This window comes from Phyllobates terribilis, unplaced genomic scaffold (genome assembly GCF_046119375.1).
Source record: "Phyllobates terribilis strain yellow unplaced genomic scaffold, ASM4611937v1 Scaffold_734__1_contigs__length_741531, whole genome shotgun sequence".
Lineage (NCBI taxonomy): Eukaryota > Metazoa > Chordata > Amphibia > Anura > Dendrobatidae > Phyllobates > Phyllobates terribilis.
In genome coordinates this window covers 254905-279789 of record NW_027363494.1, presented here as the reverse complement: position 1 = coordinate 279789, position 24885 = coordinate 254905, and the positions used below count along the sequence as shown (strand labels likewise).

The window sequence follows — 24885 nt, the reverse complement described above, 5'->3', positions numbered from 1 at the left end:
AAGCTCACAGAGACCGCCATAAGCAACAGTTTAAAAGAATGCCACAGACTAATCAACCAAACTTTTTGGGTTGGTTTCTCTTTTATAGTCTGCAGGCATTAAATGAAAGAAGTCAGTGTTCCAGCAGAGGGAGACAACGTTTCAGAAAAGGCATTGTAGCAAACCAAAAAAGAAATTTTAAGCGCAGCAGAGTAACCAGCTCACATACCTGTTAGCTCAGGTGAGTTTAAAAGGCTGCTGTTGATAACAAGGGCATTTGCTAAATAGATGGTGTGTGTGCAACAATATACTGAAAGGTCAATTATATTGTGCAGCTTATCTCACCACCTGTAGTTATTTAGGTGAAAGCTCCAAAATGCTTGCCTAATATGTCTGTTTATCCAAAAGGAAGTATAGAGGGAGAGCTAGATAGATAGCATTGCATTACATTACATTACATGGCAATGCAATGCACAGTTGCTGAAGTTGAACCAAAATGAGCTTGTCATCTGGCTTCTGCAACTTTTAACATGAAAAATCCAATGAGGAGAAGAAAAGCAAAGCCAAAGAGTCCATCCCAAAATCCGACAAACAAGCAAAATGAACAAAAATCATTGAATTCAATTCTTTCTGATTTTAGAAACTGCATTAAAGAAGGGGTGCACCGGTCCTGGATATACTGCAATACCAGGTCAATGCGTGGAGTGGACAGAGCAAGCTCTTTTTCCATCTCCCTGTTCTAAAAATCCATTTAATATATGGTCCCCAGATAGGGGACGTATCAGATATTAAACTGATAAGAACAGATACTACACTTGATCTTAGCCAAAAGGCCGAGAAGCGATAACCAGAATTGGTTTCTGACTACGGTGCCACCCAAGGATTCTGAAAAGTCCATTTGTGGAGATGGCCACCTGGACTCCCGTTAAGAAGACATGCTGTCAACCTCTAGATCCCTCACATGCCTGCACTTTTCGGCTTGCTGCTGCTGCAATCCACGCGTTTTAGATCTGCATAACTCCACCTCTTTTAGCACAGTACCCTCAACCCCCGGCTGTTCCCACCCGCCTCAACACCGTCGGAAGGGAGGAGAACCAATTAAGGCGGGGGGGGGGTGGAACGAGCAGCTGTCTACCCTTAGCAGGAGGGTTGCTGATTAATTACCTCTCCTGCTGCTGCTGCTGCTGGCTGTCCAGCAGCAGACTGAAGGTGGCTGCTGCTGTGCGCAGGTATATAAAGGCTCAGAGCCTATTATGACACGCGCAGCCAGCGTTCCATTGCCACATTCCGTCTACTGCAGGCGGGATACCTGGATGGCTGAATGTCACTGAGAAGCTCACAGAGACCGCCATAAGCAACAGTTTAAAAGAATGCCACAGACTAATCAACCAAACTTTTTGGGTTGGTTTCTCTTTTATAGTCTGCAGGCATTAAATGAAAGAAGTCAGTGTTCCAGCAGAGGGAGACAACGTTTCAGAAAAGGCATTGTAGCAAACCAAAAAAGAAATTTTAAGCGCAGCAGAGTAACCAGCTCACATACCTGTTAGCTCAGGTGAGTTTAAAAGGCTGCTGTTGATAACAAGGGCATTTGCTAAATAGATGGTGTGTGTGCAACAATATACTGAAAGGTCAATTATATTGTGCAGCTTATCTCACCACCTGTAGTTATTTAGGTGAAAGCTCCAAAATGCTTGCCTAATATGTCTGTTTATCCAAAAGGAAGTATAGAGGGAGAGCTAGATAGATAGCATTGCATTACATTACATTACATGGCAATGCAATGCACAGTTGCTGAAGTTGAACCAAAATGAGCTTGTCATCTGGCTTCTGCAACTTTTAACATGAAAAATCCAATGAGGAGAAGAAAAGCAAAGCCAAAGAGTCCATCCCAAAATCCGACAAACAAGCAAAATGAACAAAAAGTATTGAATTCAATTCTTTCTGATTTTAGAAACTGCATTAAAGAAGGGGTGCACCGGTCCTGGAGATACTGCAATACCAGGTCAATGCGTGGAGTGGACAGAGCAAGCTCTTTTTCCATCTCCCTGTTCTAAAAATCCATTTAATATATGGTCCCCAGATAGGGGACGTATCAGATATTAAACTGATAAGAACAGATACTACACTTGATCTTAGCCAAAAGGCCGAGAAGCGATAACCAGAATTGGTTTCCGACTACGGTGCCACCCAAGGATTCTGAAAAGTCCATTTGTGGAGATGGCCACCTGGACTCCCGTTAAGAAGACATGCTGTCAACCTCTAGATCCCTCACATGCCTGCACTTTTCGGCTTGCTGCTGCTGCAATCCACGCGTTTTAGATCTGCATAACTCCACCTCTTTTAGCACAGTACCCTCAACCCCCGGCTGTTCCCACCCGCCTCAACACCGTTGGAAGGGAGGAGAACCAATTAAGGCGGGGGGGGGGTGGAACGAGCAGCTGTCTACCCTTAGCAGGAGGGTTGCTGATTAATTACCTCTCCTGCTGCTGCTGCTGGCTGTCCAGCAGCAGACTGAAGGTGGCTGCTGCTGTGCGCAGGTATATAAAGGCTCAGAGCCTATTATGACACGCGCAGCCAGCGTTCCATTGCCACATTCCGTCTACTGCAGGCGGGATACCTGGATGGCTGAATGTCACTGAGAAGCTCACAGAGACCGCCATAAGCAACAGTTTAAAAGAATGCCACAGACTAATCAACCAAACTTTTTGGGTTGGTTTCTCTTTTATAGTCTGCAGGCATTAAATGAAAGAAGTCAGTGTTCCAGCAGAGGGAGACAACGTTTCAGAAAAGGCATTGTAGCAAACCAAAAAAGAAATTTTAAGCGCAGCAGAGTAACCAGCTCACATACCTGTTAGCTCAGGTGAGTTTAAAAGGCTGCTGTTGATAACAAGGGCATTTGCTAAATAGATGGTGTGTGTGCAACAATATACTGAAAGGTCAATTATATTGTGCAGCTTATCTCACCACCTGTAGTTATTTAGGTGAAAGCTCCAAAATGCTTGCCTAATATGTCTGTTTATCCAAAAGGAAGTATAGAGGGAGAGCTAGATAGATAGCATTGCATTACATTACATTACATGGCAATGCAATGCACAGTTGCTGAAGTTGAACCAAAATGAGCTTGTCATCTGGCTTCTGCAACTTTTAACATGAAAAATCCAATGAGGAGAAGAAAAGCAAAGCCAAAGAGTCCATCCCAAAATCCGACAAACAAGCAAAATGAACAAAAAGCATTGAATTCAATTCTTTCTGATTTTAGAAACTGCATTAAAGAAGGGGTGCACCGGTCCTGGAGATACTGCAATACCAGGTCAATGCGTGGAGTGGACAGAGCAAGCTCTTTTTCCATCTCCCTGTTCTAAAAATCCATTTAATATATGGTCCCCAGATAGGGGACGTATCAGATATTAAACTGATAAGAACAGATACTACACTTGATCTTAGCCAAAAGGCCGAGAAGCGATAACCAGAATTGGTTTCCGACTACGGTGCCACCCAAGGATTCTGAAAAGTCCATTTGTGGAGATGGCCACCTGGACTCCCGTTAAGAAGACATGCTGTCAACCTCTAGATCCCTCACATGCCTGCACTTTTCGGCTTGCTGCTGCTGCAATCCACGCGTTTTAGATCTGCATAACTCCACCTCTTTTAGCACAGTACCCTCAACCCCCGGCTGTTCCCACCCGCCTCAACACCGTTGGAAGGGAGGAGAACCAATTAAGGCGGGGGGGGGGTGGAACGAGCAGCTGTCTACCCTTAGCAGGAGGGTTGCTGATTAATTACCTCTCCTGCTGCTGCTGCTGCTGGCTGTCCAGCAGCAGACTGAAGGTGGCTGCTGCTGTGCGCAGGTATATAAAGGCTCAGAGCCTATTATGACACGCGCAGCCAGCGTTCCATTGCCACATTCCGTCTACTGCAGGCGGGATACCTGGATGGCTGAATGTCACTGAGAAGCTCACAGAGACCGCCATAAGCAACAGTTTAAAAGAATGCCACAGACTAATCAACCAAACTTTTTGGGTTGGTTTCTCTTTTATAGTCTGCAGGCATTAAATGAAAGAAGTCAGTGTTCCAGCAGAGGGAGACAACGTTTCAGAAAAGGCATTGTAGCAAACCAAAAAAGAAATTTTAAGCGCAGCAGAGTAACCAGCTCACATACCTGTTAGCTCAGGTGAGTTTAAAAGGCTGCTGTTGATAACAAGGGCATTTGCTAAATAGATGGTGTGTGTGCAACAATATACTGAAAGGTCAATTATATTGTGCAGCTTATCTCACCACCTGTAGTTATTTAGGTGAAAGCTCCAAAATGCTTGCCTAATATGTCTGTTTATCCAAAAGGAAGTATAGAGGGAGAGCTAGATAGATAGCATTGCATTACATTACATTACATGGCAATGCAATGCACAGTTGCTGAAGTTGAACCAAAATGAGCTTGTCATCTGGCTTCTGCAACTTTTAACATGAAAAATCCAATGAGGAGAAGAAAAGCAAAGCCAAAGAGTCCATCCCAAAATCCGACAAACAAGCAAAATGAACAAAAATCATTGAATTCAATTCTTTCTGATTTTAGAAACTGCATTAAAGAAGGGGTGCACCGGTCCTGGAGATACTGCAATACCAGGTCAATGCGTGGAGTGGACAGAGCAAGCTCTTTTTCCATCTCCCTGTTCTAAAAATCCATTTAATATATGGTCCCCAGATAGGGGACGTATCAGATATTAAACTGATAAGAACAGATACTACACTTGATCTTAGCCAAAAGGCCGAGAAGCGATAACCAGAATTGGTTTCCGACTACGGTGCCACCCAAGGATTCTGAAAAGTCCATTTGTGGAGATGGCCACCTGGACTCCCGTTAAGAAGACATGCTGTCAACCTCTAGATCCCTCACATGCCTGCACTTTTCGGCTTGCTGCTGCTGCAATCCACGCGTTTTAGATCTGCATAACTCCACCTCTTTTAGCACAGTACCCTCAACCCCCGGCTGTTCCCACCCGCCTCAACACCGTTGGAAGGGAGGAGAACCAATTAAGGCGGGGGGGGGGGTGGAACGAGCAGCTGTCTACCCTTAGCAGGAGGGTTGCTGATTAATTACCTCTCCTGCTGCTGCTGCTGCTGGCTGTCCAGCAGCAGACTGAAGGTGGCTGCTGCTGTGCGCAGGTATATAAAGGCTCAGAGCCTATTATGACACGCGCAGCCAGCGTTCCATTGCCACATTCCGTCTACTGCAGGCGGGATACCTGGATGGCTGAATGTCACTGAGAAGCTCACAGAGACCGCCATAAGCAACAGTTTAAAAGAATGCCACAGACTAATCAACCAAACTTTTTGGGTTGGTTTCTCTTTTATAGTCTGCAGGCATTAAATGAAAGAAGTCAGTGTTCCAGCAGAGGGAGACAACGTTTCAGAAAAGGCATTGTAGCAAACCAAAAAAGAAATTTTAAGCGCAGCAGAGTAACCAGCTCACATACCTGTTAGCTCAGGTGAGTTTAAAAGGCTGCTGTTGATAACAAGGGCATTTGCTAAATAGATGGTGTATGTGCAACAATATACTGAAAGGTCAATTATATTGTGCAGCTTATCTCACCACCTGTAGTTATTTAGGTGAAAGCTCCAAAATGCTTGCCTAATATGTCTGTTTATCCAAAAGGAAGTATAGAGGGAGAGCTAGATAGATAGCATTGCATTACATTACATTACATGGCAATGCAATGCACAGTTGCTGAAGTTGAACCAAAATGAGCTTGTCATCTGGCTTCTGCAACTTTTAACATGAAAAATCCAATGAGGAGAAGAAAAGCAAAGCCAAAGAGTCCATCCCAAAATCCGACAAACAAGCAAAATGAACAAAAAGCATTGAATTCAATTCTTTCTGATTTTAGAAACTGCATTAAAGAAGGGGTGCACCGGTCCTGGAGATACTGCAATACCAGGTCAATGCGTGGAGTGGACAGAGCAAGCTCTTTTTCCATCTCCCTGTTCTAAAAATCCATTTAATATATGGTCCCAAGATAGGGGACGTATCAGATATTAAACTGATAAGAACAGATACTACACTTGATCTTAGCCAAAAGGCCGAGAAGCGATAACCAGAATTGGTTTCCGACTACGGTGCCACCCAAGGATTCTGAAAAGTCCATTTGTGGAGATGGCCACCTGGACTCCCGTTAAGAAGACATGCTGTCAACCTCTAGATCCCTCACATGCCTGCACTTTTCGGCTTGCTGCTGCTGCAATCCACGCGTTTTAGATCTGCATAACTCCACCTCTTTTAGCACAGTACCCTCAACCCCCGGCTGTTCCCACCCGCCTCAACACCGTTGGAAGGGAGGAGAACCAATTAAGGCGGGGGGGGGGGGGGTGGAACGAGCAGCTGTCTACCCTTAGCAGGAGGGTTGCTGATTAATTACCTCTCCTGCTGCTGCTGCTGCTGGCTGTCCAGCAGCAGACTGAAGGTGGCTGCTGCTGTGCGCAGGTATATAAAGGCTCAGAGCCTATTATGACACGCGCAGCCAGCGTTCCATTGCCACATTCCGTCTACTGCAGGCGGGATACCTGGATGGCTGAATGTCACTGAGAAGCTCACAGAGACCGCCATAAGCAACAGTTTAAAAGAATGCCACAGACTAATCAACCAAACTTTTTGGGTTGGTTTCTCTTTTATAGTCTGCAGGCATTAAATGAAAGAAGTCAGTGTTCCAGCAGAGGGAGACAACGTTTCAGAAAAGGCATTGTAGCAAACCAAAAAAGAAATTTTAAGCGCAGCAGAGTAACCAGCTCACATACCTGTTAGCTCAGGTGAGTTTAAAAGGCTGCTGTTGATAACAAGGGCATTTGCTAAATAGATGGTGTGTGTGCAACAATATACTGAAAGGTCAGTTATATTGTGCAGCTTATCTCACCACCTGTAGTTATTTAGGTGAAAGCTCCAAAATGCTTGCCTAATATGTCTGTTTATCCAAAAGGAAGTATAGAGGGAGAGCTAGATAGATAGCATTGCATTACATTACATTACATGGCAATGCAATGCACAGTTGCTGAAGTTGAACCAAAATGAGCTTGTCATCTGGCTTCTGCAACTTTTAACATGAAAAATCCAATGAGGAGAAGAAAAGCAAAGCCAAAGAGTCCATCCCAAAATCCGACAAACAAGCAAAATGAACAAAAAGCATTGAATTCAATTCTTTCTGATTTTAGAAACTGCATTAAAGAAGGGGTGCACCGGTCCTGGAGATACTGCAATACCAGGTCAATGCGTGGAGTGGACAGAGCAAGCTCTTTTTTCATCTCCCTGTTCTAAAAATCCATTTAATATATGGTCCCCAGATATGGGACGTATCAGATATTAAACTGATAAGAACAGATACTACACTTGATCTTAGCCAAAAGGCCGAGAAGCGATAACCAGAATTGGTTTCCGACTACGGTGCCACCCAAGGATTCTGAAAAGTCCATTTGTGGAGATGGCCACCTGGACTCCCGTTAAGAAGACATGCTGTCAACCTCTAGATCCCTCACATGCCTGCACTTTTCGGCTTGCTGCTGCTGCAATCCACGCGTTTTAGATCTGCATAACTCCACCTCTTTTAGCACAGTACCCTCAACCCCCGGCTGTTCCCACCCGCCTCAACACCGTTGGAAGGGAGGAGAACCAATTAAGGCGAGGGGGGGGGGTGGAACGAGCAGCTGTCTACCCTTAGCAGGAGGGTTGCTGATTAATTACCTCTCCTGCTGCTGCTGGCTGTCCAGCAGCAGACTGAAGGTGGCTGCTGCTGTGCGCAGGTATATAAAGGCTCAGAGCCTATTATGACACGCGCAGCCAGCGTTCCATTGCCACATTCCGTCTACTGCAGGCGGGATACCTGGATGGCTGAATGTCACTGAGAAGCTCACAGAGACCGCCATAAGCAACAGTTTAAAAGAATGCCACAGACTAATCAACCAAACTTTTTGGGTTGGTTTCTCTTTTATAGTCTGCAGGCATTAAATGAAAGAAGTCAGTGTTCCAGCAGAGGGAGACAACGTTTCAGAAAAGGCATTGTAGCAAACCAAAAAAGAAATTTTAAGCGCAGCAGAGTAACCAGCTCACATACCTGTTAGCTCAGGTGAGTTTAAAAGGCTGCTGTTGATAACAAGGGCATTTGCTAAATAGATGGTGTGTGTGCAACAATATACTGAAAGGTCAATTATATTGTGCAGCTTATCTCACCACCTGTAGCTATTTAGGTGAAAGCTCCAAAATGCTTGCCTAATATGTCTGTTTATCCAAAAGGAAGTATAGAGGGAGAGCTAGATAGATAGCATTGCATTACATTACATTACATGGCAATGCAATGCACAGTTGCTGAAGTTGAACCAAAATGAGCTTGTCATCTGGCTTCTGCAACTTTTAACATGAAAAATCCAATGAGGAGAAGAAAAGCAAAGCCAAAGAGTCCATCCCAAAATCCGACAAACAAGCAAAATGAACAAAAAGCATTGAATTCAATTCTTTCTGATTTTAGAAACTGCATTAAAGAAGGGGTGCACCGGTCCTGGAGATACTGCAATACCAGGTCAATGCGTGGAGTGGACAGAGCAAGCTCTTTTTCCATCTCCCTGTTCTAAAAATCCATTTAATATATGGTCCCCAGATAGGGGACGTATCAGATATTAAACTGATAAGAACAGATACTACACTTGATCTTAGCCAAAAGGCCGAGAAGCGATAACCAGAATTGGTTTCCGACTACGGTGCCACCCAAGGATTCTGAAAAGTCCATTTGTGGAGATGGCCACCTGGACTCCCGTTAAGAAGACATGCTGTCAACCTCTAGATCCCTCACATGCCTGCACTTTTCGGCTTGCTGCTGCTGCAATCCACGCGTTTTAGATCTGCATAACTCCACCTCTTTTAGCACAGTACCCTCAACCCCCGGCTGTTCCCACCCGCCTCAACACCGTTGGAAGGGAGGAGAACCAATTAAGGCGGGGGGGGGTGGAACGAGCAGCTGTCTACCCTTAGCAGGAGGGTTGCTGATTAATTACCTCTCCTGCTGCTGCTGCTGCTGGCTGTCCAGCAGCAGACTGAAGGTGGCTGCTGCTGTGCGCAGGTATATAAAGGCTCAGAGCCTATTATGACACGCGCAGCCAGCGTTCCATTGCCACATTCCGTCTACTGCAGGCGGGATACCTGGATGGCTGAATGTCACTGAGAAGCTCACAGAGACCGCCATAAGCAACAGTTTAAAAGAATGCCACAGACTAATCAACCAAACTTTTTGGGTTGGTTTCTCTTTTATAGTCTGCAGGCATTAAATGAAAGAAGTCAGTGTTCCAGCAGAGGGAGACAACGTTTCAGAAAAGGCATTGTAGCAAACCAAAAAAGAAATTTTAAGCGCAGCAGAGTAACCAGCTCACATACCTGTTAGCTCAGGTGAGTTTAAAAGGCTGCTGTTGATAACAAGGGCATTTGCTAAATAGATGGTGTGTGTGCAACAATATACTGAAAGGTCAATTATATTGTGCAGCTTATCTCACCACCTGTAGTTATTTAGGTGAAAGCTCCAAAATGCTTGCCTAATATGTCTGTTTATCCAAAAGGAAGTATAGAGGGAGAGCTAGATAGATAGCATTGCATTACATTACATTACATGGCAATGCAATGCACAGTTGCTGAAGTTGAACCAAAATGAGCTTGTCATCTGGCTTCTGCAACTTTTAACATGAAAAATCCAATGAGGAGAAGAAAAGCAAAGCCAAAGAGTCCATCCCAAAATCCGACAAACAAGCAAAATGAACAAAAAGCATTGAATTCAATTCTTTCTGATTTTAGAAACTGCATTAAAGAAGGGGTGCACCGGTCCTGGAGATACTGCAATATCAGGTCAATGCGTGGAGTGGACAGAGCAAGCTCTTTTTCCATCTCCCTGTTCTAAAAATCCATTTAATATATGGTCCCCAGATAGGGGACGTATCAGATATTAAACTGATAAGAACAGATACTACACTTGATCTTAGCCAAAAGGCCGAGAAGCGATAACCAGAATTGGTTTCCGACTACGGTGCCACCCAAGGATTCTGAAAAGTCCATTTGTGGAGATGGCCACCTGGACTCCCGTTAAGAAGACATGCTGTCAACCTCTAGATCCCTCACATGCCTGCACTTTTCGGCTTGCTGCTGCTGCAATCCACGCGTTTTAGATCTGCATAACTCCACCTCTTTTAGCACAGTACCCTCTACCCCCGGCTGTTCCCACCCGCCTCAACACCGTTGGAAGGGAGATGAACCAATTAAGGCGGGGGGGGGGTGTGGAACGAGCAGCTGTCTACCCTTAGCAGGAGGGTTGCTGATTAATTACCTCTCCTGCTGCTGCTGCTGCTGGCTGTCCAGCAGCAGACTGAAGGTGGCTGCTGCTGTGCGCAGGTATATAAAGGCTCAGAGCCTATTATGACACGCGCAGCCAGCGTTCCATTGCCACATTCCGTCTACTGCAGGCGGGATACCTGGATGGCTGAATGTCACTGAGAAGCTCACAGAGACCGCCATAAGCAACAGTTTAAAAGAATGCCACAGACTAATCAACCAAACTTTTTGGGTTGGTTTCTCTTTTATAGTCTGCAGGCATTAAATGAAAGAAGTCAGTGTTCCAGCAGAGGGAGACAACGTTTCAGAAAAGGCATTGTAGCAAACCAAAAAAGAAATTTTAAGCGCAGCAGAGTAACCAGCTCACATACCTGTTAGCTCAGGTGAGTTTAAAAGGCTGCTGTTGATAACAAGGGCATTTGCTAAATAGATGGTGTGTGTGCAACAATATACTGAAAGGTCAATTATATTGTGCAGCTTATCTCACCACCTGTAGTTATTTAGATGAAAGCTCCAAAATGCTTGCCTAATATGTCTGTTTATCCAAAAGGAAGTATAGAGGGAGAGGTAGATAGATAGCATTGCATTACATTACATTACATGGCAATGCAATGCACAGTTGCTGAAGTTGAACCAAAATGAGCTTGTCATCTGGCTTCTGCAACTTTTAACATGAAAAATCCAATGAGGAGAAGAAAAGCAAAGCCAAAGAGTCCATCCCAAAATCCGACAAACAAGCAAAATGAACAAAAAGCATTGAATTCAATTCTTTCTGATTTTAGAAACTGCATTAAAGAAGGGGTGCACCGGTCCTGGAGATACTGCAATACCAGGTCAATGCGTGGAGTGGACAGAGCAAGCTCTTTTTCCATCTCCCTGTTCTAAAAATCCATTTAATATATGGTCCCCAGATAGGGGACGTATCAGATATTAAACTGATAAGAACAGATACTACACTTGATCTTAGCCAAAAGGCCGAGAAGCGATAACCAGAATTGGTTTCCGACTACGGTGCCACCCAAGGATTCTGAAAAGTCCATTTGTGGAGATGGCCACCTGGACTCCCGTTAAGAAGACATGCTGTCAACCTCTAGATCCCTCACATGCCTGCACTTTTCGGCTTGCTGCTGCTGCAATCCACGCGTTTTAGATCTGCATAACTCCACCTCTTTTAGCACAGTACCCTCAACCCCCGGCTGTTCCCACCCGCCTCAACACCGTTGGAAGGGAGGAGAACCAATTAAGGCGGGGGGGGGGGTGGAACGAGCAGCTGTCTACCCTTAGCAGGAGGGTTGCTGATTAATTACCTCTCCTGCTGCTGCTGCTGCTGGCTGTCCAGCAGCAGACTGAAGGTGGCTGCTGCTGTGCGCAGGTATATAAAGGCTCAGAGCCTATTATGACACGCGCAGCCAGCGTTCCATTGCCACATTCCGTCTACTGCAGGCGGGATACCTGGATGGCTGAATGTCACTGAGAAGCTCACAGAGACCGCCATAAGCAACAGTTTAAAAGAATGCCACAGACTAATCAACCAAACTTTTTGGGTTGGTTTCTCTTTTATAGTCTGCAGGCATTAAATGAAAGAAGTCAGTGTTCCAGCAGAGGGAGACAACGTTTCAGAAAAGGCATTGTAGCAAACCAAAAAATAAATTTTAAGCGCAGCAGAGTAACCAGCTCACATACCTGTTAGCTCAGGTGAGTTTAAAAGGCTGCTGTTGATAACAAGGGCATTTGCTAAATAGATGGTGTGTGTGCAACAATATACTGAAAGGTCAATTATATTGTGCAGCTTATCTCACCACCTGTAGTTATTTAGGTGAAAGCTCCAAAATGCTTGCCTAATATGTCTGTTTATCCAAAAGGAAGTATAGAGGGAGAGCTAGATAGATAGCATTGCATTACATTACATTACATGGCAATGCAATGCACAGTTGCTGAAGTTGAACCAAAATGAGCTTGTCATCTGGCTTCTGCAACTTTTAACATGAAAAATCCAATGAGGAGAAGAAAAGCAAAGCCAAAAAGTCCATCCCAAAATCCGACAAACAAGCAAAATGAACAAAAAGCATTGAATTCAATTCTTTCTGATTTTAGAAACTGCATTAAAGAAGGGGTGCACCGGTCCTGGAGATACTGCAATACCAGGTCAATGCGTGGAGTGGACAGAGCAAGCTCTTTTTCCATCTCCCTGTTCTAAAAATCCATTTAATATATGGTCCCCAGATAGGGGACGTATCAGATATTAAACTGATAAGAACAGATACTACACTTGATCTTAGCCAAAAGGCCGAGAAGCGATAACCAGAATTGGTTTCCGACTACGGTGCCACCCAAGGATTCTGAAAAGTCCATTTGTGGAGATGGCCACCTGGACTCCCGTTAAGAAGACATGCTGTCAACCTCTAGATCCCTCACATGCCTGCACTTTTCGGCTTGCTGCTGCTGCAATCCACGCGTTTTAGATCTGCATAACTCCACCTCTTTTAGCACAGTACCCTCAACCCCCGGCTGTTCCCACCCGCCTCAACACCGTTGGAAGGGAGGAGAACCAATTAAGGCGGGGGGGGGGGTGGAACGAGCAGCTGTCTACCCTTAGCAGGAGGGTTGCTGATTAATTACCTCTCCTGCTGCTGCTGCTGCTGGCTGTCCAGCAGCAGACTGAAGGTGGCTGCTGCTGTGCGCAGGTATATAAAGGCTCAGAGCCTATTATGACACGCGCAGCCAGCGTTCCATTGCCACATTCCGTCTACTGCAGGCGGGATACCTGGATGGCTGAATGTCACTGAGAAGCTCACAGAGACCGCCATAAGCAACAGTTTAAAAGAATGCCACAGACTAATCAACCAAACTTTTTGGGTTGGTTTCTCTTTTATAGTCTGCAGGCATTAAATGAAAGAAGTCAGTGTTCCAGCAGAGGGAGACAACGTTTCAGAAAAGGCATTGTAGCAAACCAAAAAAGAAATTTTAAGCGCAGCAGAGTAACCAGCTCACATACCTGTTAGCTCAGGTGAGTTTAAAAGGCTGCTGTTGATAACAAGGGCATTTGCTAAATAGATGGTGTGTGTGCAACAATATACTGAAAGGTCAATTATATTGTGCAGCTTATCTCACCACCTGTAGTTATTTAGGTGAAAGCTCCAAAATGCTTGCCTAATATGTCTGTTTATCCAAAAGGAAGTATAGAGGGAGAGCTAGATAGATAGCATTGCATTACATTACATTACATGGCAATGCAATGCACAGTTGCTGAAGTTGAACCAAAATGAGCTTGTCATCTGGCTTCTGCAACTTTTAACATGAAAAATCCAATGAGGAGAAGAAAAGCAAAGCCAAAGAGTCCATCCCAAAATCCGACAAACAAGCAAAATGAACAAAAAGCATTGAATTCAATTCTTTCTGATTTTAGAAACTGCATTAAAGAAGGGGTGCACCGGTCCTGGAGATACTGCAATACCAGGTCAATGCGTGGAGTGGACAGAGCAAGCTCTTTTTCCATCTCCCTGTTCTAAAAATCCATTTAATATATGGTCCCCAGATAGGGGACGTATCAGATATTAAACTGATAAGAACAGATACTACACTTGATCTTAGCCAAAAGGCCGAGAAGCGATAACCAGAATTGGTTTCCGACTACGGTGCCACCCAAGGATTCTGAAAAGTCCATTTGTGGAGATGGCCACCTGGACTCCCGTTAAGAAGACATGCTGTCAACCTCTAGATCCCTCACATGCCTGCACTTTTCGGCTTGCTGCTGCTGCAATCCACGCGTTTTAGATCTGCATAACTCCACCTCTTTTAGCACAGTACCCTCAACCCCCGGCTGTTCCCACCTGCCTCAACACCGTTGGAAGGGAGGAGAACCAATTAAGGCGGGGGGGGGGTGGAACGAGCAGCTGTCTACCCTTAGCAGGAGGGTTGCTGATTAATTACCTCTCCTGCTGCTGCTGCTGCTGGCTGTCCAGCAGCAGACTGAAGGTGGCTGCTGCTGTGCGCAGGTATATAAAGGCTCAGAGCCTATTATGACACGCGCAGCCAGCGTTCCATTGCCACATTCCGTCTACTGCAGGCGGGATACCTGGATGGCTGAATGTCACTGAGAAGCTCACAGAGACCGCCATAAGCAACAGTTTAAAAGAATGCCACAGACTAATCAACCAAACTTTTTGGGTGGTTTCTCTTTTATAGTCTGCAGGCATTAAATGAAAGAAGTCAGTGTTCCAGCAGAGGGAGACAACGTTTCAGAAAAGGCATTGTAGCAAACCAAAAAAGAAATTTTAAGCGCAGCAGAGTAACCAGCTCACATACCTGTTAGCTCAGGTGAGTTTAAAAGGCTGCTGTTGATAACAAGGGCATTTGCTAAATAGATGGTGTGTGTGCAACAATATACTGAAAGGTCAATTATATTGTGCAGCTTATCTCACCACCTGTAGTTATTTAGGTGAAAGCTCCAAAATGCTTGCCTAATATGTCTGTTTATCCAAAAGGAAGTATAGAGGGAGAGCTAGATAGATAGCATTGCATTACATTACATTACATGGCAATGCAATGCACAGTTGCTGAAGTTGAACCAAAATGAGCTTGTCATCTGGCTTCTGCAACTTTTAACATGAAAAATCCAATGAGGAGAAGAAAAGCAAAGCCAAAGAGTCCATCCCAAAATCCGACAAACAAGCAAAATGAACAAAAAGCATTGAATTCAATTCTTTCTGATTTTAGAAACTGCATTAAAGAAGGGGTGCACCGGTCCTGGAGATACTGCAATACCAGGTCAATGCGTGGAGTGGACAGAGCAAGCTCTTTTTCCATCTCCCTGTTCTAAAAATCCATTTAATATATGGTCCCCAGATAGGGGACGTATCAGATATTAAACTGATAAGAACAGATACTACACTTGATCTTAGCCAAAAGGCCGAGAAGCGATAACCAGAATTGGTTTCCGACTACGGTGCCACCCAAGGATTCTGAAAAGTCCATTTGTGGAGATGGCCACCTGGACTCCCGTTAAGAAGACATGCTGTCAACCTCTAGATCCCTCACATGCCTGCACTTTTCGGCTTGCTGCTGCTGCAATCCACGCGTTTTAGATCTGCATAACTCCACCTCTTTTAGCACAGTACCCTCAACCCCCGGCTGTTCCCACCCGCCTCAACACCGTTGGAAGGGAGGAGAACCAATTAAGGCGGGGGGGGGGTGGAACGAGCAGCTGTCTACCCTTAGCAGGAGGGTTGCTGATTAATTACCTCTCCTGCTGCTGCTGCTGCTGGCTGTCCAGCAGCAGACTGAAGGTGGCTGCTGCTGTGCGCAGGTATATAAAGGCTCAGAGCCTATTATGACACGCGCAGCCAGCGTTCCATTGCCACATTCCGTCTACTGCAGGCGGGATACCTGGATGGCTGAATGTCACTGAGAAGCTCACAGAGACCGCCATAAGCAACAGTTTAAAAGAATGCCACAGACTAATCAACCAAACTTTTTGGGTTGGTTTCTCTTTTATAGTCTGCAGGCATTAAATGAAAGAAGTCAGTGTTCCAGCAGAGGGAGACAACGTTTCAGAAAAGGCATTGTAGCAAACCAAAAAAGAAATTTTAAGCGCAGCAGAGTAACCAGCTCACATACCTGTTAGCTCAGGTGAGTTTAAAAGGCTGCTGTTGATAACAAGGGCATTTGCTAAATAGATGGTGTGTGTGCAACAATATACTGAAAGGTAAATTATATTGTGCAGCTTATCTCACCACCTGTAGTTATTTAGGTGAAAGCTCCAAAATGCTTGCCTAATATGTCTGTTTATCCAAAAGGAAGTATAGAGGGAGAGCTAGATAGATAGCATTGCATTACATTACATTACATGGCAATGCAATGCACAGTTGCTGAAGTTGAACCAAAATGAGCTTGTCATCTGGCTTCTGCAACTTTTAACATGAAAAATCCAATGAGGAGAAGAAAAGTAAAGCCAAAGAGTCCATCCCAAAATCCGACAAACAAGCAAAATGAACAAAAAGCATTGAATTCAATTCTTTCTGATTTTAGAAACTGCATTAAAGAAGGGGTGCACCGGTCCTGGAGATACTGCAATACCAGGTCAATGCGTGGAGTGGACAGAGCAAGCTCTTTTTCCATCTCCCTGTTCTAAAAATCCATTTAATATATGGTCCCCAGATAGGGGACGTATCAGATATTAAACTGATAAGAACAGATACTACACTTGATCTTAGCCAAAAGGCCGAGAAGCGATAACCAGAATTGGTTTCCGACTACGGTGCCACCCAAGGATTCTGAAAAGTCCATTTGTGGAGATGGCCACCTGGACTCCCGTTAAGAAGACATGCTGTCAACCTCTAGATCCCTCACATGCCTGCACTTTTCGGCTTGCTGCTGCTGCAATCCACGCGTTTTAGATCTGCATAACTCCACCTCTTTTAGCACAGTACCCTCAACCCCCGGCTGTTCCCACCCGCCTCAACACCGTTGGAAGGGAGGAGAACCAATTAAGGCGGGGGGGGGGTGGAACGAGCAGCTGTCTACCCTTAGCAGGAGGGTTGCTGATTAATTACCTCTCCTGCTGCTGCTGCTGCTGGCTGTCCAGCAGCAGACTGAAGGTGGCTGCTGCTGTGCGCAGGTATATAAAGGCTCAGAGCCTATTATGACACGCGCAGCCAGCGTTCCATTGCCACATTCCGTCTACTGCAGGCGGGATACCTGGATGGCTGAATGTCACTGAGAAGCTCACAGAGACCGCCATAAGCAACAGTTTAAAAGAATGCCACAGACTAATCAACCAAACTTTTTGGGTTGGTTTCTCTTTTATAGTCTGCAGGCATTAAATGAAAGAAGTCAGTGTTCCAGCAGAGGGAGACAACGTTTCAGAAAAGGCATTGTAGCAAACCAAAAAAGAAATTTTAAGCGCAGCAGAGTAACCAGCTCACATACCTGTTAGCTCAGGTGAGTTTAAAAGGCTGCTGTTGATAACAAGGGCATTTGCTAAATAGATGGTGTGTGTGCAACAATATACTGAAAGGTCAATTATATTGTGCAGCTTATCTCACCACCTGTAGTTATTTAGGTGAAAGCTCCAAAATGCTTGCCTAATATGTCTGTTTATCCAAAAGGAAGTATAGAGGGAGAGCTAGATAGATAGCATTGCATTACATTACATTACATGGCAATGCAATGCACAGTTGCTGAAGTTGAACCAAAATGAGCTTGTCATCTGGCTTCTGCAACTTTTAACATGAAAAATCCAATGAGGAGAAGAAAAGCAAAGCCAAAGAGTCCATCCCAAAATCCGACAAACAAGCAAAATGAACAAAAAGCATTGAATTCAATTCTTTCTGATTTTAGAAACTGCATTAAAGAAGGGGTGCACCGGTCCTGGAGATACTGCAATACCAGGTCAAAGCGTGGAGTGGACAGAGCAAGCTCTTTTTCCATCTCCCTGTTCTAAAAATCCATTTAATATATGGTCCCCAGATAGGGGACGTATCAGATATTAAACTGATAAGAACAGATACTACACTTGATCTTAGCCAAAAGGCCGAGAAGCGATAACCAGAATTGGTTTCCGACTACGGTGCCACCCAAGGATTCTGAAAAGTCCATTTGTGGAGATGGCCACCTGGACTCCCGTTAAGAAGACATGCTGTCAACCTCTAGATCCCTCACATGCCTGCACTTTTCGGCTTGCTGCTGCTGCAATCCACGCGTTTTAGATCTGCATAACTCCACCTCTTTTAGCACAGTACCCTCAACCCCCGGCTGTTCCCACCCGCCTCAACACCGTTGGAAGGGAGGAGAACCAATTAAGGCGGGGGGGGGGGTGGAACGAGCAGCTGTCTACCCTTAGCAGGAGGGTTGCTGATTAATTACCTCTCCTGCTGCTGCTGCTGCTGGCTGTCCAGCAGCAGACTGAAGGTGGCTGCTGCTGTGCGCAGGTATATAAAGGCTCAGAGCCTATTATGACACGCGCAGCCAGCGTTCCATTGCCACATTCCGTCTACTGCAGGCGGGATACCTGGATGGCTGAATGTCACTGAGAAGCTCACAGAGACCGCCATAAGCAACAGTTTAAAAGAATGCCACAGACTAATCAACCAAACTTTTTGGGTTGGTTTCTCTTTTATAGTCTGCAGGCATTAAATGAAAGAAGTCAGTGTTCCAGCAGAGGGAGACAACGTTTCAGAAAAGGCATTGTAGCAAACCAAAAAAGAAATTTTAAGCGCAGCAGAGTAACCAGCTCACATTCCTGTTAGCTCAGGTGAGTTTAAAAGGCTGCTGTTGATAACAAGGGCATTTGCTAAATAGATGGTGTGTGTGCAACAATATACTGAAAGGTCAATTATATTGTGCAGCTTATCTCACCACCTGTAGTTATTTAGGTGAAAGCTCCAAAATGCTTGCCTAATATGTCTGTTTATCCAAAAGGAAGTATAGAGGGAGAGCTAGATAGATAGCATTGCATTACATTACATTACATGGCAATGCAATGCACAGTTGCTGAAGTTGAACCAAAATGAGCTTGTCATCTGGCTTCTGCAACTTTTAACATGAAAAATCCAATGAGGAGAAGAAAAGCAAAGCCAAAGAGTCCATCCCAAAATCCGACAAACAAGCAAAATGAACAAAAAGCATTGAATTCAATTCTTTCTGATTTTAGAAACTGCATTAAAGAAGGGGTGCACCGGTCCTGGAGATACTGCAATACCAGGTCAATGCGTGGAGTGGACAGAGCAAGCTCTTTTTCCATCTCCCTGTTCTAAAAATCCATTTAATATATGGTCCCCAGATAGGGGACGTATCAGATATTAAACTGATAAGAACAGATACTACACTTGATCTTAGCCAAAAGGCCGAGAAGCGATAACCAGAATTGGTTTCCGACTACGGTGCCACCCAAGGATTCTGAAAAGTCCATTTGTGGAGATGGCCACCTGGACTCCCGTTAAGAAGACATGCTGTCAACCTCTAGATCCCTCACATGCCTGCACTTTTCGGCTTGCTGCTGCTGCAATCCACGCGTTTTAGATCTGCATAACTCCACCTCTTTTAGCACAGTACCCTCAACCCCCGGCTGTTCCCACCCGCCTCAACACCGTTGGAAGGGAGGAGAACCAATTAAGGCGGGGGGGGGGGTGGAACGAGCAGCTGTCTACCCTTAGCAGGAGGGTTGCTGATTAATTACCTCTCCTGCTGCTGCTGCTGCTGGCTGTCCAGCAGCAGACTGAAGGTGGCTGCTGCTGTGCGCAGGTATATAAAGGCTCAGAGCCTATTATGACACGCGCAGCCAGCGTTCCATTGCCACATTCCGTCTACTGCAGGCGGGATACCTGGATGGCTGAATGTCACTGAGAAGCTCACAGAGACCGCCATAAGCAACAGTTTAAAAGAATGCCACAGACTAATCAACCAAACTTTTTGGGTTGGTTTCTCTTTTATAGTCTGCAGGCATTAAATGAAAGAAGTCAGTGTTCCAGCAGAGGGAGACAACGTTTCAGAAAAGGCATTGTAGCAAACCAAAAAAGAAATTTTAAGCGCAGCAGAGTAACCAGCTCACATACCTGTTAGCTCAGGTGAGTTTAAAAGGCTGCTGTTGATAACAAGGGCATTTGCTAAATAGATGGTGTGTGTGCAACAATATACTGAAAGGTCAATTATATTGTGCAGCTTATCTCACCACCTGTAGTTATTTAGGTGAAAGCTCCAAAATGCTTGCCTAATATGTCTGTTTATCCAAAAGGAAGTATAGAGGGAGAGCTAGATAGATAGCATTGCATTACATTACATTACATGGCAATGCAATGCACAGTTGCTGAAGTTGAACCAAAATGAGCTTGTCATCTGGCTTCTGCAACTTTTAACATGAAAAATCCAATGAGGAGAAGAAAAGCAAAGCCAAAGAGTCCATCCCAAAATCCGACAAACAAGCAAAATGAACAAAAAGCATTGAATTCAATTCTTTCTGATTTTAGAAACTGCATTAAAGAAGGGGTGCACCGGTCCTGGAGATACTGCAATACCAGGTCAATGCGTGGAGTGGACAGAGCAAGCTCTTTTTCCATCTCCCTGTTCTAAAAATCCATTTAATATATGGTCCCCAGATAGGGGACGTATCAGATATTAAACTGATAAGAACAGATACTACACTTGATCTTAGCCAAAAGGCCGAGAAGCGATAACCAGAATTGGTTTCCGACTACGGTGCCACCCAAGGATTCTGAAAAGTCCATTTGTGGAGATGGCCACCTGGACTCCCGTTAAGAAGACATGCTGTCAACCTCTAGATCCCTCACATGCCTGCACTTTTCGGCTTGCTGCTGCTGCAATCCACGCGTTTTAGATCTGCATAACTCCACCTCCTTTAGCACAGTACCCTCATCCCCCGGCTGTTCCCACCCGCCTCAACACCGTTGGAAGGGAGGAGAACCAATTAAGGCGGGGGGGGGGGTGGAACGAGCAGCTGTCTACCCTTAGCAGGAGGGTTGCTGATTAATTACCTCTCCTGCTGCTGCTGCTGCTGGCTGTCCAGCAGCAGACTGAAGGTGGCTGCTGCTGTGCGCAGGTATATAAAGGCTCAGAGCCTATTATGACACGCGCAGCCAGCGTTCCATTGCCACATTCCGTCTACTGCAGGCGGGATACCTGGATGGCTGAATGTCACTGAGAAGCTCACAGAGACCGCCATAAGCAACAGTTTAAAAGAATGCCACAGACTAATCAACCAAACTTTTTGGGTTGGTTTCTCTTTTATAGTCTGCAGGCATTAAATGAAAGAAGTCAGTGTTCCAGCAGAGGGAGACAACGTTTCAGAAAAGGCATTGTAGCAAACCAAAAAAGAAATTTTAAGCGCAGCAGAGTAACCAGCTCACATACCTGTTAGCTCAGGTGAGTTTAAAAGGCTGCTGTTGATAACAAGGGCATTTGCTAAATAGATGGTGTGTGTGCAACAATATACTGAAAGGTCAATTATATTGTGCAGCTTATCTCACCACCTGTAGTTATTTAGGTGAAAGCTCCAAAATGCTTGCCTAATATGTCTGTTTATCCAAAAGGAAGTATAGAGGGAGAGCTAGATAGATAGCATTGCATTACATTACATTACATGGCAATGCAATGCACAGTTGCTGAAGTTGAACCAAAATGAGCTTGTCATCTGGCTTCTGCAACTTTTAACATGAAAAATCCAATGAGGAGAAGAAAAGCAAAGCCAAAGAGTCCATCCCAAAATCCGACAAACAAGCAAAATGAACAAAAAGCATTGAATTCAATTCTTTCTGATTTTAGAAACTGCATTAAAGAATTTGTGCACCAGTCCTGGAGATACTGCAATACCAGGTCAATGCGTGGAGTGGACAGAGCAAGCTCTTTTTCCATCTCCCTGTTCTAAAAATCCATTTAATATATGGTCCCCAGATAGGGGACGTATCAGATATTAAACTGATAAGAACAGATACTACACTTGATCTTAGCCAAAAGGCCGAGAAGCGATAACCAGAATTGGTTTCCGACTATGGTGCCACCCAAGGATTCTGAAAAGTCCATTTGTGGAGATGGCCACCTGGACTCCCGTTAAGAAGACATGCTGTCAACCTCTAGATCCCTCACATGCCTGCACTTTTCGGCTTGCTGCTGCTGCAATCCACGCGTTTTAGATCTGCATAACTCCACCTCTTTTAGCACAGTACCCTCAACCCCCGGCTGTTCCCACCCGCCTCAACACCGTTGGAAGGGAGGAGAACCAATTAAGGCGGGGGGGGGGGTGCAACGAGCAGCTGTCTACCCTTAGCAGGAGGGTTGCTGATTAATTACCTCTCCTGCTGCTGCTGCTGCTGGCTGTCTAGCAGCAGACTGAAGGTGGCTGCTGCTGTGCGCAGGTATATAAAGGCTCAGAGCCTATTATGACACGCGCAGCCAGCGTTCCATTGCCACATTCCGTCTACTGCAGGCGGGATACCTGGATGGCTGAATGTCACTGAGAAGCTCACAGAGACCGCCATAAGCAACAGTTTAAAAGAATGCCACAGACTAATCAACCAAACTTTTTGGGTTGGTTTCTCTTTTATAGTCTGCAGGCATTAAATGAAAGAAGTCAGTGTTCCAGCAGAGGGAGACAACGTTTCAGAAAAGGCATTGTAGCAAACCAAAAAAGAAATTTTAAGCGCAGCAGAGTAACCAGCTCACATACCTGTTAGCTCAGGTGAGTTTAAAAGGCTGCTGTTGATAACAAGGGCATTTGCTAAATAGATGGTGTGTGTGCAACAATATACTGAAAGGTCAATTATATTGTGCAGCTTATCTCACCACCTGTAGTTATTTAGGTGAAAGCTCCAAAATGCTTGCCTAATATGTCTGTTTATCCAAAAGGAAGTATAGAGGGAGAGCTAGATAGATAGCATTGCATTACATTACATTACATGGCAATGCAATGCACAGTTGCTGAAGTTGAACCAAAATGAGCTTGTCATCTGGCTTCTGCAACTTTTAACATGAAAAATCCAATGAGGAGAAGAAAAGCAAAGCCAAAGAGTCCATCCCAAAATCCGACAAACAAGCAAAATGAACAAAAAGCATTGAATTCAATTCTTTCTGATTTTAGAAACTGCATTAAAGAAGGGGTGCACCGGTCCTGGAGATACTGCAATACCAGGTCAATGCGTGGAGTGGACAGAGCAAGCTCTTTTTCCATCTCCCTGTTCTAAAAATCCATTTAATATATGGTCCCCAGATAGGGGACGTATCAGATATTAAACTGATAAGAACAGATACTACACTTGATCTTAGCCAAAAGGCCGAGAAGCGATAACCAGAATTGGTTTCCGACTACGGTGCCACCCAAGGATTCTGAAAAGTCCATTTGTGGAGATGGCCACCTGGACTCCCGTTAAGAAGACATGCTGTCAACCTCTAGATCCCTCACATGCCTGCACTTTTCGGCTTGCTGCTGCTGCAATCCACGCGTTTTAGATCTGCATAACTCCACCTCTTTTAGCACAGTACCCTCAACCCCCGGCTGTTCCCACCCGCCTCAACACCGTTGGAAGGGAGGAGAACCAATTAAGGCGGGGGGGGGGTGGAACGAGCAGCTGTCTACCCTTAGCAGGAGGGTTGCTGATTAATTACCTCTCCTGCTGCTGCTGCTGCTGGCTGTCCAGCAGCAGACTGAAGGTGGCTGCTGCTGTGCGCAGGTATATAAAGGCTCAGAGCCTATTATGACACGCGCAGCCAGCGTTCCATTGCCACATTCCGTCTACTGCAGGCGGGATACCTGGATGGCTGAATGTCACTGAGAAGCTCACAGAGACCGCCATAAGCAACAGTTTAAAAGAATGCCACAGACTAATCAACCAAACTTTTTGGGTTGGTTTCTCTTTTATAGTCTGCAGGCATTAAATGAAAGAAGTCAGTGTTCCAGCAGAGGGAGACAACGTTTCAGAAAAGGCATTGTAGCAAACCAAAAAAGAAATTTTAAGCGCAGCAGAGTAACCAGCTCACATACCTGTTAGCTCAGGTGAGTTTAAAAGGCTGCTGTTGATAACAAGGGCATTTGCTAAATAGATGGTGTGTGTGCAACAATATACTGAAAGGTCAATTATATTGTGCAGCTTATCTCACCACCTGTAGTTATTTAGGTGAAAGCTCCAAAATGCTTGCCTAATATGTCTGTTTATCCAAAAGGAAGTATAGAGGGAGAGCTAGATAGATAGCATTGCATTACATTACATTACATGGCAATGCAATGCACAGTTGCTGAAGTTGAACCAAAATGAGCTTGTCATCTGGCTTCTGCAACTTTTAACATGAAAAATCCAATGAGGAGAAGAAAAGCAAAGCCAAAGAGTCCATCCCAAAATCCGACAAACAAGCAAAATGAACAAAAAGCATTGAATTCAATTCTTTCTGATTTTAGAAACTGCATTAAAGAAGGGGTGCACCGGTCCTGGAGATACTGCAATACCAGGTCAATGCGTGGAGTGGACAGAGCAAGCTCTTTTTCCATCTCCCTGTTCTAAAAATCCATTTAATATATGGTCCCCAGATAGGGGACGTATCAGATATTAAACTGATAAGAACAGATACTACACTTGATCTTAGCCAAAAGGCCGAGAAGCGATAACCAGAATTGGTTTCCGACTACGGTGCCACCCAAGGATTCTGAAAAGTCCATTTGTGGAGATGGCCACCTGGACTCCCGTTAAGAAGACATGCTGTCAACCTCTAGATCCCTCACATGCCTGCACTTTTTGGCTTGCTGCTGCTGCAATCCACGCGTTTTAGATCTGCATAACTCCACCTCTTTTAGCACAGTACCCTCAACCCCCGGCTGTTCCCACCCGCCTCAACACCGTTGGAAGGGAGGAGAACAAATTAAGGTGGTGGGGGGGGTGGAACGAGCAGCTGTCTACCCTTAGCAGGAGGGTTGCTGATTAATTACCTCTCCTGCTGCTGCTGCTGCTGGCTGTCCAGCAGCAGACTGAAGGTGGCTGCTGCTGTGCGCAGGTATATAAAGGCTCAGAGCCTATTATGACACGCGCAGCCAGCGTTCCATTGCCACATTCCGTCTACTGCAGGCG

General features: G+C 45.1%; 19 non-coding genes across 19 annotated transcripts; all 19 read right to left on the bottom strand.

Moving 5' to 3' along the window:
• Positions 1-633: 633 nt before the first annotated feature.
• Positions 634-824, bottom strand: LOC141237848 (U2 spliceosomal RNA). The gene has a single exon (XR_012303371.1). It is a non-coding gene; the product is annotated as a U2 spliceosomal RNA (small nuclear RNA).
• A 1120-nt stretch (positions 825-1944) lies between these two features.
• Positions 1945-2135, bottom strand: LOC141237545 (U2 spliceosomal RNA). The gene has a single exon (XR_012303077.1). It is a non-coding gene; the product is annotated as a U2 spliceosomal RNA (small nuclear RNA).
• A 1117-nt stretch (positions 2136-3252) lies between these two features.
• Positions 3253-3443, bottom strand: LOC141237544 (U2 spliceosomal RNA). Its single transcript, XR_012303076.1, has one exon. It is a non-coding gene; the product is annotated as a U2 spliceosomal RNA (small nuclear RNA).
• Positions 3444-4563: 1120 nt separating this feature from the next.
• LOC141237543 (U2 spliceosomal RNA) lies at positions 4564-4754 on the bottom strand. The gene has a single exon (XR_012303075.1). It is a non-coding gene; the product is annotated as a U2 spliceosomal RNA (small nuclear RNA).
• A 1121-nt stretch (positions 4755-5875) lies between these two features.
• LOC141237935 (U2 spliceosomal RNA) lies at positions 5876-6066 on the bottom strand. Its single transcript, XR_012303455.1, has one exon. It is a non-coding gene; the product is annotated as a U2 spliceosomal RNA (small nuclear RNA).
• Positions 6067-7190: 1124 nt separating this feature from the next.
• Positions 7191-7381, bottom strand: LOC141237918 (U2 spliceosomal RNA). Its single transcript, XR_012303439.1, has one exon. It is a non-coding gene; the product is annotated as a U2 spliceosomal RNA (small nuclear RNA).
• A 1116-nt stretch (positions 7382-8497) lies between these two features.
• Positions 8498-8688, bottom strand: LOC141237542 (U2 spliceosomal RNA). The gene has a single exon (XR_012303074.1). It is a non-coding gene; the product is annotated as a U2 spliceosomal RNA (small nuclear RNA).
• Positions 8689-9807: 1119 nt separating this feature from the next.
• Positions 9808-9998, bottom strand: LOC141237927 (U2 spliceosomal RNA). The gene has a single exon (XR_012303447.1). It is a non-coding gene; the product is annotated as a U2 spliceosomal RNA (small nuclear RNA).
• Positions 9999-11120: 1122 nt separating this feature from the next.
• Positions 11121-11311, bottom strand: LOC141237541 (U2 spliceosomal RNA). Its single transcript, XR_012303073.1, has one exon. It is a non-coding gene; the product is annotated as a U2 spliceosomal RNA (small nuclear RNA).
• A 1121-nt stretch (positions 11312-12432) lies between these two features.
• On the bottom strand, positions 12433-12623 carry LOC141237539 (U2 spliceosomal RNA). Its single transcript, XR_012303071.1, has one exon. It is a non-coding gene; the product is annotated as a U2 spliceosomal RNA (small nuclear RNA).
• Positions 12624-13744: 1121 nt separating this feature from the next.
• LOC141237538 (U2 spliceosomal RNA) lies at positions 13745-13935 on the bottom strand. Its single transcript, XR_012303070.1, has one exon. It is a non-coding gene; the product is annotated as a U2 spliceosomal RNA (small nuclear RNA).
• A 1119-nt stretch (positions 13936-15054) lies between these two features.
• On the bottom strand, positions 15055-15245 carry LOC141237537 (U2 spliceosomal RNA). The gene has a single exon (XR_012303069.1). It is a non-coding gene; the product is annotated as a U2 spliceosomal RNA (small nuclear RNA).
• A 1120-nt stretch (positions 15246-16365) lies between these two features.
• Positions 16366-16556, bottom strand: LOC141237535 (U2 spliceosomal RNA). The gene has a single exon (XR_012303068.1). It is a non-coding gene; the product is annotated as a U2 spliceosomal RNA (small nuclear RNA).
• Positions 16557-17676: 1120 nt separating this feature from the next.
• LOC141237892 (U2 spliceosomal RNA) lies at positions 17677-17867 on the bottom strand. Its single transcript, XR_012303414.1, has one exon. It is a non-coding gene; the product is annotated as a U2 spliceosomal RNA (small nuclear RNA).
• Positions 17868-18988: 1121 nt separating this feature from the next.
• Positions 18989-19179, bottom strand: LOC141237534 (U2 spliceosomal RNA). Its single transcript, XR_012303067.1, has one exon. It is a non-coding gene; the product is annotated as a U2 spliceosomal RNA (small nuclear RNA).
• A 1121-nt stretch (positions 19180-20300) lies between these two features.
• On the bottom strand, positions 20301-20491 carry LOC141237533 (U2 spliceosomal RNA). The gene has a single exon (XR_012303066.1). It is a non-coding gene; the product is annotated as a U2 spliceosomal RNA (small nuclear RNA).
• Positions 20492-21612: 1121 nt separating this feature from the next.
• LOC141237914 (U2 spliceosomal RNA) lies at positions 21613-21803 on the bottom strand. The gene has a single exon (XR_012303434.1). It is a non-coding gene; the product is annotated as a U2 spliceosomal RNA (small nuclear RNA).
• A 1121-nt stretch (positions 21804-22924) lies between these two features.
• LOC141237532 (U2 spliceosomal RNA) lies at positions 22925-23115 on the bottom strand. Its single transcript, XR_012303065.1, has one exon. It is a non-coding gene; the product is annotated as a U2 spliceosomal RNA (small nuclear RNA).
• Positions 23116-24235: 1120 nt separating this feature from the next.
• Positions 24236-24426, bottom strand: LOC141237531 (U2 spliceosomal RNA). The gene has a single exon (XR_012303064.1). It is a non-coding gene; the product is annotated as a U2 spliceosomal RNA (small nuclear RNA).
• Positions 24427-24885: the final 459 nt, after the last annotated feature.